The sequence below is a fragment of the Phalacrocorax carbo genome, chromosome Z (assembly GCF_963921805.1).
Source record: "Phalacrocorax carbo chromosome Z, bPhaCar2.1, whole genome shotgun sequence".
Classification (NCBI taxonomy): Eukaryota; Metazoa; Chordata; class Aves; order Suliformes; family Phalacrocoracidae; genus Phalacrocorax; species Phalacrocorax carbo.
In genome coordinates, this window is record NC_087548.1 from 72,292,211 (window position 1) to 72,305,956 (window position 13,746).

Here is a 13,746-nt window from a genome sequence, read left to right on the forward strand (position 1 = left end):
GAAAATCTGTAGCAGATGTGCTCCCTCAGTTTCAGTTCATCAGGATGTGTAAACAGTTGGGCTCCATCAGCGGAGCTGATGCCATTCTTAGAGTCAGCTGAGGATGGAGGAGCTGCAGGCTGAAAGTAAGCTCAGTAGCAAATTAAGAGCATAGTGGCTGAAACAGAAAACTCATTTTAGATCATTATGATTTAGAGCTATCATTGATATGAAGCAAGCAATAGAAGTTACAGCTTTCTAAATGAAGTTGTAATGGCAACACAATGGGTTTTGAGCCAAGTTCTCAATTCTACAGCTCACATAGTGAAAATTATGAAGCAGCTTATGCACTATTCAGGAAGCAAAGAAATGTGCTGTGTTATTTTCTTATCAACTGCTCTAATTGCAGACATATCTTTCTATATATCTATGGACCTATGCATCCATCTATCTATCTATCTATCTATCTATCTATCTATCTATCTATCTATCTATCTATCTATCTATCTATCTATCTATCTATCTATCTCTTTTTTTCTGTATGTCTCGTACAGTGGTATGATTTCTAAAATGTGCTACTGTAAGGAAAGAGCAGCAGCTTTTCCATCTTCCTCAAACATTCCTGGTCTGGGCTTGAGGCAGCACTGATATTCAAAGAAATATTTGCTATAGATTTCAACTCACATAGACTACAGACTTCCAGTTTGTGAAGCACTGAGTTTTATTCTAAAAATCAATGTCTGATCTTCATATATATGGTACCAACATTCTTTCAAATTATGATTTTTACCATTCCTCAGAATTAAGCTGGAGCAGGAGATTTTCAAAGTAGAACTGAAAGTAGTAAGTTGTGCCACTCCTATTAATTTTCTTAAGAGGTTAACACATGAACATAGGCAGACTGAAAAAAAGTTATAGGAATTTCTTATGGGGCAGTTTTTCAAGGTAATATTAACTGATATTGCACTATTTTAAACACCACAATTCACACCTTGGCTAAATGAAAGTATTATCTATCAAGAGGCTATCTAGAAATGTCAGCCAAGAACAACTTTCTAGTTCTTCAGGTGTAAAATTGGAATAAATGCACTTCCCTCCCCCTTTTGTTTATTGTGTCTGTTGGCTCAGCAACCTCACATCATGCAATGGCTCCCTCTCAGTGGCTTTGTAAAAAGTCAGCCTTGTGAAATATCAGGCTCACGTAAAAAGTCGGTAAAACTCTGTGGCATAAACTGCAGAGGTTTATAGGTTTTGAACAAGTGTTTTTAGACATTTAGGGAAAAAACCCCATATTTCAAAGCGTATATATGGTGCTGGGAAGAAAACAGATCTGATCGCTCTGCAGTGTGAAGGAGGTGTATCGTTTGTGTATCATATAAGGGAAAGAAATAAGAATTACCCTTGTACAGAAGCAAGCATGGATGAACAAGCCATGTCATCAGCCTGTGAGCCACTTCTGTGAATCCAAATGTGACACTGAACTGGTATCTTGCAGAGCACAGGGTCAGTGTAGCTCCATGGTCTAAAACTGTGCCGCGAGCACATTCTACTCAGAGGAGTTGCCTGGTGCAAATACCAAGGTGCTTTCAGCCCCTGAGGGCTTGCTCTGATTTTAACCTTCAGTAAACCTGCGCTGGTGCATCTTACACCAGGCACCATGCTGAATTAAGCACCATCAATGCAAATAGTTGCACACCTTCCAAAACTGGGGAACTGCAGTGGGACAACTGCACGGGGCTCTCTCTACAGCTAGGTAAATTCAGGGTAAATAGTCCATTCACAAAAATACTAAGGGTTTTTTCTACATAAAAACATTCAGTTCTTCAATGGGTGACTTTCCTAAAGGTTCTCCAGTAAGACCGGAGAGCTCTAATAGCATGTCCAAGGAGAGACCCACAATATCTGAAGTCAGAAAAATATATGTCCTCTGGAATCAGAGCTAGAAATGACATATTGCATTCTGCATCTATTCAGCCTTTTAGAAATTAATTGTCCCAATAAGGTCCAAATGAAAATCTTCTAAAAGGAAGAATATCAAGATGCACATGACAAAGCACAGGAAAGTGGGAACTGACAGTGCCTATCAATAAGAGTGGGAACAGAGAACACATACTGTTGCTTTGATATTTCTGAAACTGTTTTCTGTTTCCAGGGGATGATGATGTGAAAAGGAGACAAGTGTTTAGAGCAGGGTAGCATCAGGCTGCAGGCAACCACAGCTGGACAAGATGATAACTCTCCTGCATTTTCTTGCATCCTTCAGCAGACCCTGAAGATTACAATTCATATTTCTGGGATTAATCAGTGGTCCTAATTTACCAGAATCTTTCTTTTTTTTCATACTTTAGATGCCAGAGAGGAAGAAGGTTGAGACAGAGAAGGGTGGAGAAGTACCCTCCCTATTTTCAGCTGTAAACTTCAACAGTCTTCAAACTTGTATATCCAGCATTTTTTGTGAACATGATGAATGATCCGTCAGTGATCTCAACTGCCTTACTAAGAAGATGTTTATATGAGAGAGCACAGGAGGCTTCTTTAGCATAATGACTCCACTGAGAAAAAGAAGCGTGTAACTATCACCTCGCTGAGTGTGTTGCCAGTAAACCCAAAAAATAAAGAAGAAACACAGTTTCCGTAGGGGCTTGTAATGTTCCTTTCTGGCCCCTGCTTGCAGGGACTCAGAACTCATGAACAATTTAAGCAGCTCAGGAAGCCACAGCAGTTCCAGTATGTGGGCTGTCAAGTTAATTTATGAGTGTGTATAATTGGGTGGTTGCTTTTCCTCTGGAAAGATGAAACAGCTGAGCCAAGAAAGATTGTTATCTACTATTTCCAATACACAGAGGTAGATATTTTTAGGGTATGAAAAGAGAGAGAAGCAGAGAAGCATCTGTACAGCCACTAAGAAGTCTGCAAGGTATAAAACTGTATCATTCAATATACTTTCTAGACACAGAGCTCTAATCATCACTAACTTACAGGGCTGTATGGTAAATGAAGAGAGGTTCAGAGCAGCACTATACCCCTGGGAGTTCCTAGCAGAATTCTGCCTACAGACAACACATGCAGGCAGAGTGCTTTCCAAGGAACTGAGGGAATAAAGACTTTCTTTATTCTAGCTTTAGTACTGGCTCTGAAAGGGAAGTGGATGTGGGATAAAGCCGTGCCCTAACTAACCGTGCTCCTTTCGTGCAGGGGATATTGGCCATGTGATAAATCCCAAGGTCCTGCAGGGACCATCCTTACTGAGGTTCTAGCAGCTGCCCTCAGAGAAGCACAGATAAAAGGAGCAGTACTGTTTTGAACTCCACACCACCTAATTAGGCATGCTGGAGGTGTCAGAATTTGTCCCTTATTAACTGCTAACCTATGAGGTCACATATGATTTATTAATTAATCGCCAATTAATTACAATAGTTGCTAAGGGCAAGGGAAATGAGTGTAACTATTACTCTGTTTAGTGAAACACAGCTGACTGTGTACAAGTGCTATGTGCACAGCACCCTTTAGTTAGACAAACAAAGGCTTCATCTAAACGATGGAAGCTGGGGACACTTTATAATTCCCAGCTCTGAGGCTACACGTGAAGACCACATGTTAGAATGCTTCCTGCACATTAGGTATGCCTGGTCTTCATCACATATTGTCCTGGAAGGAGATCCAGGAGGGTGAAAGGGAGGAAGCTGTGGTGTATGCCATCACACCTCCCACTCCAGGTGACTGGGGGAAAAAGGATGGAGGTGAAGATGCACCACAGTGCATACACTTAGACAGGGGCAAAAAAGGTTAGATTTACTTTGGTACACTGGTAGCAAGAAAGAAATAAGGCTTTAAACCCTTCCAGTGAAAAATATACAGCGTTTGGATTTCAAAACAAAGTCAGTATTCGAAAACAATCCTGGAGGATTTTGTCTGCAGCTATACCACGTGCTTACACAATATCTGGACTTACAAAAATGCATACATATGCATACCATGCATATATACCTCATCAGTCACCACTATTCTCATGATTCAGCATTATTTCTTGCCTCAGTTTTCCCCTGGTCATTCAATGCCTGATTTTGGAACTTCTTCCAGCTACCTGAGCAGGGAACCCCTCAACCTGCAGTAGCCCAACATCCCACACATTATAACTTCAGTCCCGCTGGCATAACTTTCAAATGTAGTTATGCAGAGTGTCACCTAGCAATATAATTGGAATTGCTCATTACGATACTGACATATAATATTAAAAATGGAAGAACTGCACCAAGGTAGGGTGGGGTTTTTTTTTAAGCAATGTCCTGATCACAAAGATAAAGACACACCTTCTGTTCACAATAGACAGGACTGATCTTGTCCTCACTTAAGTCTCTGTAGTAGGAAATAACTCCTGTCATCTCAGCAGACTGATATGGATGTATATGAAGGATATCCCATGTGAACCTGAGATCTCCTGAATAGCCCAGGTTCAGACACCAAGTTTTTTAACACTGTCTGAAAAGATGGAGTTTAGGAAATACTCTGAGTTGTCTCATTCACTTAATAGCAGTTAAACTGAAGTTGTAATAACTAAGACACATAAAAATGGGTGTATTTCATTAATGCATTTAAAGTGGAGGTGACTGAAGGCTACTGAGATGTCACACACAGTACTGCCCCTCGTGTGCCTGTGGCTCACTCTTAACCGCTAGTGCAAATGGGATGTCATTCACAGCAAGGGTGGAAATATGTATGAGTTCTTCTTTTGCATAAAAAGTTTCAATCACCCAGTCAGGTAACTGATCCATGCGATTCAAGTGCTGACTTGCACAAGGGTGAGTTACACCCAAAGGAAGCACCCTGTACTCCACGAACCATACAAACAAAAAACCTCTGTTGATTTCACTCATTTTACCATAAGTAAACCTCCTACTATACTTTGACCAGCAGGAAACTTTGCCCACTGGGCTACCAGACCATACACAGCTCATATGCTAGAAAAATAAGTGGGCTTGACATTTCAATGCTGCAGAGCAGCTAATAATGCCTGGTAGTCACGGGCCAAGTGCAGAAATTCCCTGTCACTCAGACACTTTCTATATATTTAATGCTGTAACTGATTTCTCATACCAAAGACTATTTGCTGGGGTCTCTCTGCACCTTTAGAAGCTCATGCCCCAGGAACCACCTTTTCTCTTCAGCCATTCTAATTTGATCCTCAGCTTCTGTAGAGTATCACAGTGCAACTGACTTTGATGGCTTTAAAGAGTTCACACTTGATAATGCATCTTGTACTTACTGCAATATCCAACTGCAATGTGCAAAACACTACACTTGTTGAAGTGAGTGCTTTTAAAAAAATAGAAAGAAGAAATTATTTATGCAAAAAATCCCGTAGCCTTCTCTGGGATTTGCTAATGAAAAACTGAAGACTTAGACCCATGATTCCTAAATAGATTTTGCAGTGGGAGTGACCATGGCTTCAAATTTTTTTTCATTCGAACAGTAATACGTGTCACTAATACAAATTATGCTATACCTTGTCAGCTTTTAGGTGCAAGTTTTAAAGCTTAAATCTTTGCCTTTCAATATCCATAATTTATTGCAGAGCTGAAGCTCATATACAGATTTCACAGTCCACTGTGTAATTGACTTCAGCCCCTTTCCTCACATAATAAATAAATTAGATAATATTGGAGCCTTTAAATTAACAAAAGGTTAAATAACATTTTATGAGTTCCCTTGGTAATATTCTGGCCAGCACCACATTTGCCATAATACATCATTACAGCAATGGCACTCTGCAGTATAGTAGCTGTATTACTGCAATATTATTATGGGAGAGCTGCTGCTTTGAGATGCCTATTAAACAGGTTTCAAGACCCCAGGAGCCTCCAAAGAGTCAATAAATTGTACATTATCCAGGGCTGCTCAGTGAGCTATAGCAAGGGCCACATGACTTAAGCAAAGCTGGAAGCTGTCCATTCCCCTCCCAAGGTCTCAGCCACGCTGGAGAAATCTGATGCAAGCCCCTGCCTTATCAAGGTGTTTGAGGGTGGTCTTTATTTGGTCATAAAAAACCCTAATATGTACTCAGTGTGTAAGAAGTCTTTGTTTTCTTTGTTTCCTGTTACAGCAAACAAAAGATGTTCTTAAGGTATATACTTACCAAAGATATAGTCCAAATGACTTATTTGTGCATCTTCCTCAAAACACCTTGGAAGGACAGAACATAATGCTGTGAATACTTTTGAGTATAAGTTGGAAACTCTAAAAAGAAGCAGAGCTCCATTCTCTGGTCCTGAGAAAATAACTACTAGGGCATTTTCTGCTTGTAAAGAGTAAAATCCACTTTGAATCATTAGGCCAGCACAAGCTTTACAGAACACCATCAGGGTGCCATTTGCACATTATTCTGAAAATTTAAGTTATGAACTGACCTCAGCACAGAGACAAGCCCTCTTTGAAGCAAAAATCACCCTAGACATTTCTGATATTAAAAAGCAAGACATATGTTAATTCAGAAAGCAATGGATGGGCAAGGAGTGATTCCCCAGTGTCAAATGTCATTACTGAAACACTGCCAAAGCAGTGCCCTAGTCCCCAGATTTCTAGAGTGATTCTCAAGAGAAAAAGAAAATGTTTGCAATTGCCTTTGTTTTTTGCACAAACTTACATTTATTGAACAATAGCTAAAATAACAGGTTGTAAAGGGTAATGGATAAAATTGTCAAAAACAAAGTAAATCATAAACTGCCAGACAGAGTACAGGTGGACAGAGGACAACTCTAATCAATCAATAAGTAAACAAAATGTTCAGAATAATATCAGGGAGGTGTGCTTGCTGAAGAACTTTTCTTTTTCCTTTTTCACACGCCTCTTTGGTTTTAATTGACGTCTTTCACTCCCCTCTCCAATGCACTTTTTGCCTTCTTCCCACCACACATCAGCCCCAAGGTTACAGAGCAATACTTCTATTTCAGATGAGTTCTTGATCTTCAAGGGTCTGAATAAACTAAAAGTTAGGAGACCATGTATACCTAAATTTCTCTAAATTAACTGTTCAGAGTACTTTGATTTACTATGGTGACTTGATCTACCTCTGTAAACTCTAGTGATATTGCGTTTTAGCATGATTCATACTCAGTATATTTCTCATGGCCATTTATAATCAAGTGACATAAACAAAGTGTCAATTACTGTGTTGGACCTCTAGCAGCTGGCTAGTTAATATTTGAAAATGTAGGATTTCATGCTGCAGTGCTGCCTACTATAAACCATTTTGATCAGATGATATATTTTCTTGTTTTGAACATTGATTTATTTTTCTTCAGATACTCCACTGATCAAATGCTGTGTACGGACAATTACAGAAATATACATATAAGGATATCTACCAGCACTACTTCTACCAGTACCTATCATCTATGGAATGGCTCACACACAAAGATATCTCTGAAAGTAAATAATATTCCCCCTTCCTATGTTCACAAGAATATTATCAAACTCAACCTTTCCTCAGGCAAGAACTTGGCATATCAAGGCTCTTTAATCCACTCTAAACAATGCAAGAATTACTGCTAAATTGGTTTTGTGAAGTTTAGTCTGCACTTGAAAACCTCTTCTTTCAGGGAAAGATACACTAAACTGCTTGTAAGCCACTGAAGGCCTGAATTTGTGTAGGCCATCACAAACGCCGTGGGCCACCAATTATCCTCTATGTTATGGGAAAAGTAATTAATTTTACTTCCTTTCTGCTCTTACATTACAAATTTATATTATACTGCACATGAGATAATTAGTGCCAAAGAAAAAAAATAAATTAATCCTGCATTTCTCTTCTGTTACTCTTCTAGTATGCCTTATTTGTAAATATAGCTCTGAATTTCTTTATATGCTCTGAATCTCACCGGTTTAAGGAGTTAGTTACACTTATTAGCCATTCCAACAACTAATTAGAAGTAGCAGGAAAGCCATTTTTCAGCTTTCTGTAGGTGAAACCACAATAACCTCATCAGCCTCCAGAAAAAAGGTGACAGACTTTGGACACCTATCACTGGGATAATTTGCTTCTGCAGTTAAATATGATTTCTGAAACACATTCAGAATACTGACAGGAAATGTTGAGCATAAAAAATGTACTATGAATTCAGAATGACTATTTATGCCTAGCTGGGAAGCCCTATATAATCTACCTAGATTTGCTGAGGAAGACAATGGCCAAACCACACCTTCTATCTGAATGAAACATATGTTAAAATTTAAACTCATCTCAGACTATAATGCAGATAAAAGCCAGGGGTGGCAGGAACAGGAAAGCTTATCTTTGACAGAATTGTGTCCAGCAAGTCTGCCTCGGTGTCTTCAGTACGGTGCAGGAATTTACTGGAAAGTGTTTTGTGTTATGTGTTCACACATTAGCATTCTCAGCATAGCGCAGAATATTTCCTTCATGGAAACTAGTGGACTCATTCAGGGGTCTGTACAGTTTTTCAGCCTCTCCTGAACTCTATGTAAAAGGATTCAAAGGGTGTAGGCCAGGGACTCAGCTGTTTTAAACCAGTCTAATTCCAGTGAGAGACAGAACTAAATTTACACTGGCTATGGATTTGCATCTGTGAGGGCTTCAAGATAGATCCAAACCAAATGAAGTTTGCTGGAGCACAGACTGCACTAGAAAGCTGTAGATCTGCAGGACAGAGAGTCAATTTTCCCTTCATCTCTCTAAATGTTTAAAGATGAAATACGAACCATTCTAATAGAATTTTCCTGACCATTGTAGGATTTTTGCTTTGGAACTACCCATTTGTAACTTTCTTCCATAGAAGTAAGAGTCCACACACATTGTTAGAAAACTAAAATACAATGGAGTTGATGCCACGGTTCTTGACCAAATGCGATAACTGCTGTGGGACAAAGTTTTGCTCCCTTGCAAAATGTCTGTGAATGGGAACGACATAAATGGTGGCATCTCTTTATGATGCAAAGGGTTTGTATTAAGCAGCAACTTCTCAAAAAAACAGTGACTCAAAAGCTTCTGCTCTCCAAGTCCCACTGTTTGTAGTGAAGTACTTCTGATGAATAGTAGCAGAGAATATACTACCCTGTGTTCATAGATATAATATAAAAGATTTGCTCTATATCAACTACAGGAGCTTAAAATCAGGTAGTTTTGGGGGGTTTTTTATATTGCTTTGTGACACCAAGAATAGTGAATATTGGGAGATTCCAGGAAAATGTCTGCAGCTGATGGATGTTTGTCCATTCCTGACAAGTCTCTTGGGTTTGTTTAGCTGTTTGTATTTAAAATAATAAATAGGATCTAATTCACTTTAGATTCCTTGGTTTTGTACAGAAACCTGACTACACTTCACTAAACAGGATGTGTGTTATGGCTCACCTTTGTTCACTAACTCAAAGTTTGCATTGGCACATACTTCCCAGGATCACAGAATTTTTAAGGTTAGAAGGGACCTCTGGGGGTCATCTGGTTCAACACCCCTTCTCAAGTAAGGCCACCTAAAGTCAGTTGCCCAGCACTATGTGCAGATGTCTTTGGAATATCTCCAAGGTGGGAGACTCTATAACCTCTCTGGGCAACCTGTGCCAGTGCTCAGTCATCCACACAGTAAAAAAGTGTTTCCTGGTGTTCAGATGGAGCACATTTCAGTTTGTGCCCATTGCTTCTTGTCCTGTCATTTAACACTACTGAAAAGAGGCTGGCTTCATGATCTCCCCACCCTCCCTTCAAGTAGTTACACATATCGATGAGGTTCCCCTGAGCCTTCTCCAGGCTGAACAGTCCCACGTCTCTCAGCCTCTTGTCATATGTGAGATGTCCTAGTCCATCCATCTTCTTTGTGGCACTTTGCTGGGCTTCCTCCAGCATGCCCAAGTGTCTTCTGTACTGAGGAGCTGAGTACTGGACACAGTACTGCAGATGAGGCCTCACCAGTGCTGAGTAAAGAAGAAGGATCATCCCCCCTCAACCTGCTGGCAACACCTCTCCTAATGCAGCTCAGGATACCATTTGCCACCTTTGCTGCAAAGGCACATTTCTAGCTCTTGTTTGACTTGGTGTCCACCAGTATCCCCAGGTCCTCTTCTGCTAAACTGTTTTCTAGCTGGGCACTGAGCATATATTGGTGCCTGGCGTTGTTGTTCCTCAGGTGCAGGACTTTGCACTTCACCTTGCTGAACCTCAAGAAGTTCCCATCAGCCCATTTCTCCACCCTGTCAAGGTCCCTCTGGATGGCAGCATAACTCTCTGGCATATCAACCACTCCTCATAGTTTTCTGTCACCTGCAAATATGCTGAGGGTACACTCTGCCTCATCATACAGATCATCAGTTAGGATGTTAATGGTAATGGAGACAGTACTGATTCATGGTGTACACCACCACTGGCCTCCAAGTAGACTTTGTGTATCACTAATTGCAACTCTCTTGAGTTTGGCTGTTCAACCAGTTTTCAGTTCACCTCACTGTCAGCTCATCTATCCCATACTTCATCAGATTCTTTATAAGGATGCTAAGGGAGACAGTGTCAAAGGCCTTTTTGAAGCCCAGGTAGGAAACACCCACTGCTCTCCCCTCATCCACCAGGCCAGTCATTTCATCATAGAAGATTATAAGTTTGGTCGAGCAAGACTTCCCCTTCATGAATCTATGCTGAATACTCACAATTTCGTTCATGCCTGGAAATTGTTTCCAGACTATTTACTCCATCACCTTCCCAGGGATTGAGGTGAGGCAGACTGACCTGTAGTTACCTGTGCCTTTCTTGCCTTTTTCAAGATAGAAGCGACATTTATTCTCCTCCAGTCCTCAAGCTCCTCTCCCAGCTGGCATGAACACTCAAACATGACTCAGAGTCTAAGATGATGTTGCTGACAGTCACCAGAAACATTTTCACAACATCATTCTGATTTCCTGAAAAAATACTGGGCAGCACAGTTACAGTGTTTCCCATACTATCTTCAGAAATATGCTCCTGATTGTGGAATCTTGGTTGTAAAAGCACACATTAAAAAAAAAGGGTCCTAGTCTGGTCTCATGTATTCTGAGCTCCCCTGTGTACTCCCATGACACCATCCATGTTAGAGAGTCTTCATTACCTTGAATTACTGTGACAAAGAACAGGAGACGAACACCAAACTGATAGAAGAACCACTAAGAACTGCCAACAATCCATTAAGTTCCTGGACATTATGTCTCAACAGCTACAGCCCTGGGTCTGTGCTGTACTATGCACAGGTACGAGGGGACAGTGCATCAGACACTCAGCAACATGTAGGAAATTGTCTCAGGACTTGTTCCAGTGTTCACTTCTCCATAACATCTTACACCCGTCCTTACACTGCACAGCCCACGCACTTGGTGGTTTACCCTCTCTGGAATCCTGCAGTTTGGATTAATCACAGATAATAGTCTGCAGGAGCTTGCCACTTAAATATTGTGTCCTTTTTAGCAAGCCCTAAACACAAACGCAGCCTATATATCACACAGTGGTACCTCCAAACATACCATGGTCAAGGGAAAGTCTTGGTGACGTTAAATGGCTTGGGACCTGAATCATGTGACCCTAGATTTTATCTGTTCATCCCTACACATTCATTACCAGTATATTTTGATGGAAATAAAGTTATTCCATCTCACCCAAATAATGTGTTGGAGACCTTGAAATATTAACTTTAATCCTTAACTTTTCATCCATACTTCCCACAAATTCAAGGATTTGGTTCAAGTACATTTAATTCAAATCAGAATTTAATTAAAAATTAATTTCTTTCTTTACTTTACCAGTGCGTTGTAATGGACCTATGAGTTTGCATGCCTCTGACCTTATCAAGCAGTTACAGTTTCTCCTTAACTTTTTTTTGACCCTATTGCCCTTACATGATCAACTTCTGCTAGGTTACTGTGCTGTTAGATCTATTGAAAAGTCTGAAATTTATTAACTGCCAATTATTAGCATTTTCGCTAATAAGGTTAGCACTAATTAGTCTAAAATCAGCAATGAGATACTGTAAATTATAAAGTCAGCATTAACATTGATTACCTTGCTAATTAGTCATGGCAAAAAGTAGGCCATTTGAGCAACAAATGACATTCCTATGTCATTACAAAGGGCCATCACAATTAGACGTAACCCCTGTTTCAGTTTTGCTTCAATAACGTCCAACAAACCAGATGGAATTCAGTAACTGATTAATTATTAATATTTTTGCTGGTTTCAACCGGAGCTCTAGCAAATGCACATTCTTTCCCTAGACACTCTTTAATCATAATTCCTCCTAAAATACCCACTCATCCAAACCAACTCTAATACACCAAGGAGGACTGTATATTCGTTTGTACAAAGGCAAGAACATAAAATAAAATACAGAGAAGGACAGAAGCCAGAGGTGCCTTCACAAGACAGTTCCAGGAGTCTAAGGTTTGGTCCATTTTGGGACATCTACTTTAAAATCCAGAAATACTGAAGGTATCAGATTAAATGCTCATTATCATCTCTGATGTTGACAGAAAATCTATGCACTACTGCACAGTACTTAACACTAGTTAAGAAAAAACATAGAATCATAGAACCATTTCAGTGGGAAAAGGCCTTTAAGATCATTGAGTCCAACCATAAACCTAACACTGCCAACTCCACCACTAAACGTGTACCTAAGTGCCACATCTGCATGTCTTTTAAATACCTCTAGGGGTGGTGACTCAACCACTTCCCTGGGCAGCCTGTTCCAGTGCTTGGCAACCCTTTCAGTAAAGAAATTTTTCCTAATACCCAATCTAAACCTCCCCCGGTTTGGACAACTTGTAGCCATTTCCTCTCATCCTATCACTTCTAACTTGGTAGAAGGGACAAACACCCACCTCACTGCAACCTCCTTTCAGGTAGTTGTAGGGAGTGATAAGGTCTCCCCTCAGCCTCCTTTTCTCCAGGATAAACAACCCCAGCTCCCTCAGCCGCTCCTCATCAGACTTGTTCTCCAGACACTTCACCAGCTTCGTTGCCCTCCTCTGGACACGCTCCAGCACCTCAATGTCCTTCTTGCAGTGAGGGGCCCAACACTGAACACAGTATTCATGCTGCAGTCTCACCAGTGCCCAGTACAGGGGCACGATCACTGCCCTGCTCCTGCTGGCCACACTGTTCCTGATCCAAGCCCGGATGCTGTTGGCCTTCTTGGCCACCTGGGCACACTGCCAGCTCATATTCAGCCAGCTATCAAACAATACCCTGAGGTCTTTTTCCACCGGGCAGCTTTCCAGCCACTCCTCCCCAAGCCTGTAGCGTTGTGTGGGTTGTTGTGACCCAAGTGCAGGACCCAGCACTTAGCCTTGTTCAACCTCATACAACTGGCCTCGGCCCAGTGATCCAGCCTGTCCAGATCCCTCTGTAGAGCCTTCCTACCCTCAAGCAGATCAACACACCCACCCAACTCGGTGTCATCTGCAAAATTAGTAAGGATGTACTCGATCCCCTTGTCCAGATCATTGATAAAGATTTTAAACAGAACTTTCCCCAATACTGAGCCCTGGGGAACACCACTTGTGACTGGCTGCCAACTGGATTTAACTCTATTCACTACAACTCTTTGGTCCTGCCCATCCAGACAGCTCTTTACCCAGCAAAGAGCACACCCATTCAAGCCATGAGATGCCAGTTTCTCCAGGAGAATGCTGTGGGAAATTGCATCAAAGGCTTTACTAAAGTTCAGGCAGGTTTCTCACCTGTCAGCTGCACCCTACCCTGCAAGCTTCTTCCATGCTGTACCTTTTCTAAAAAGGTGTTTA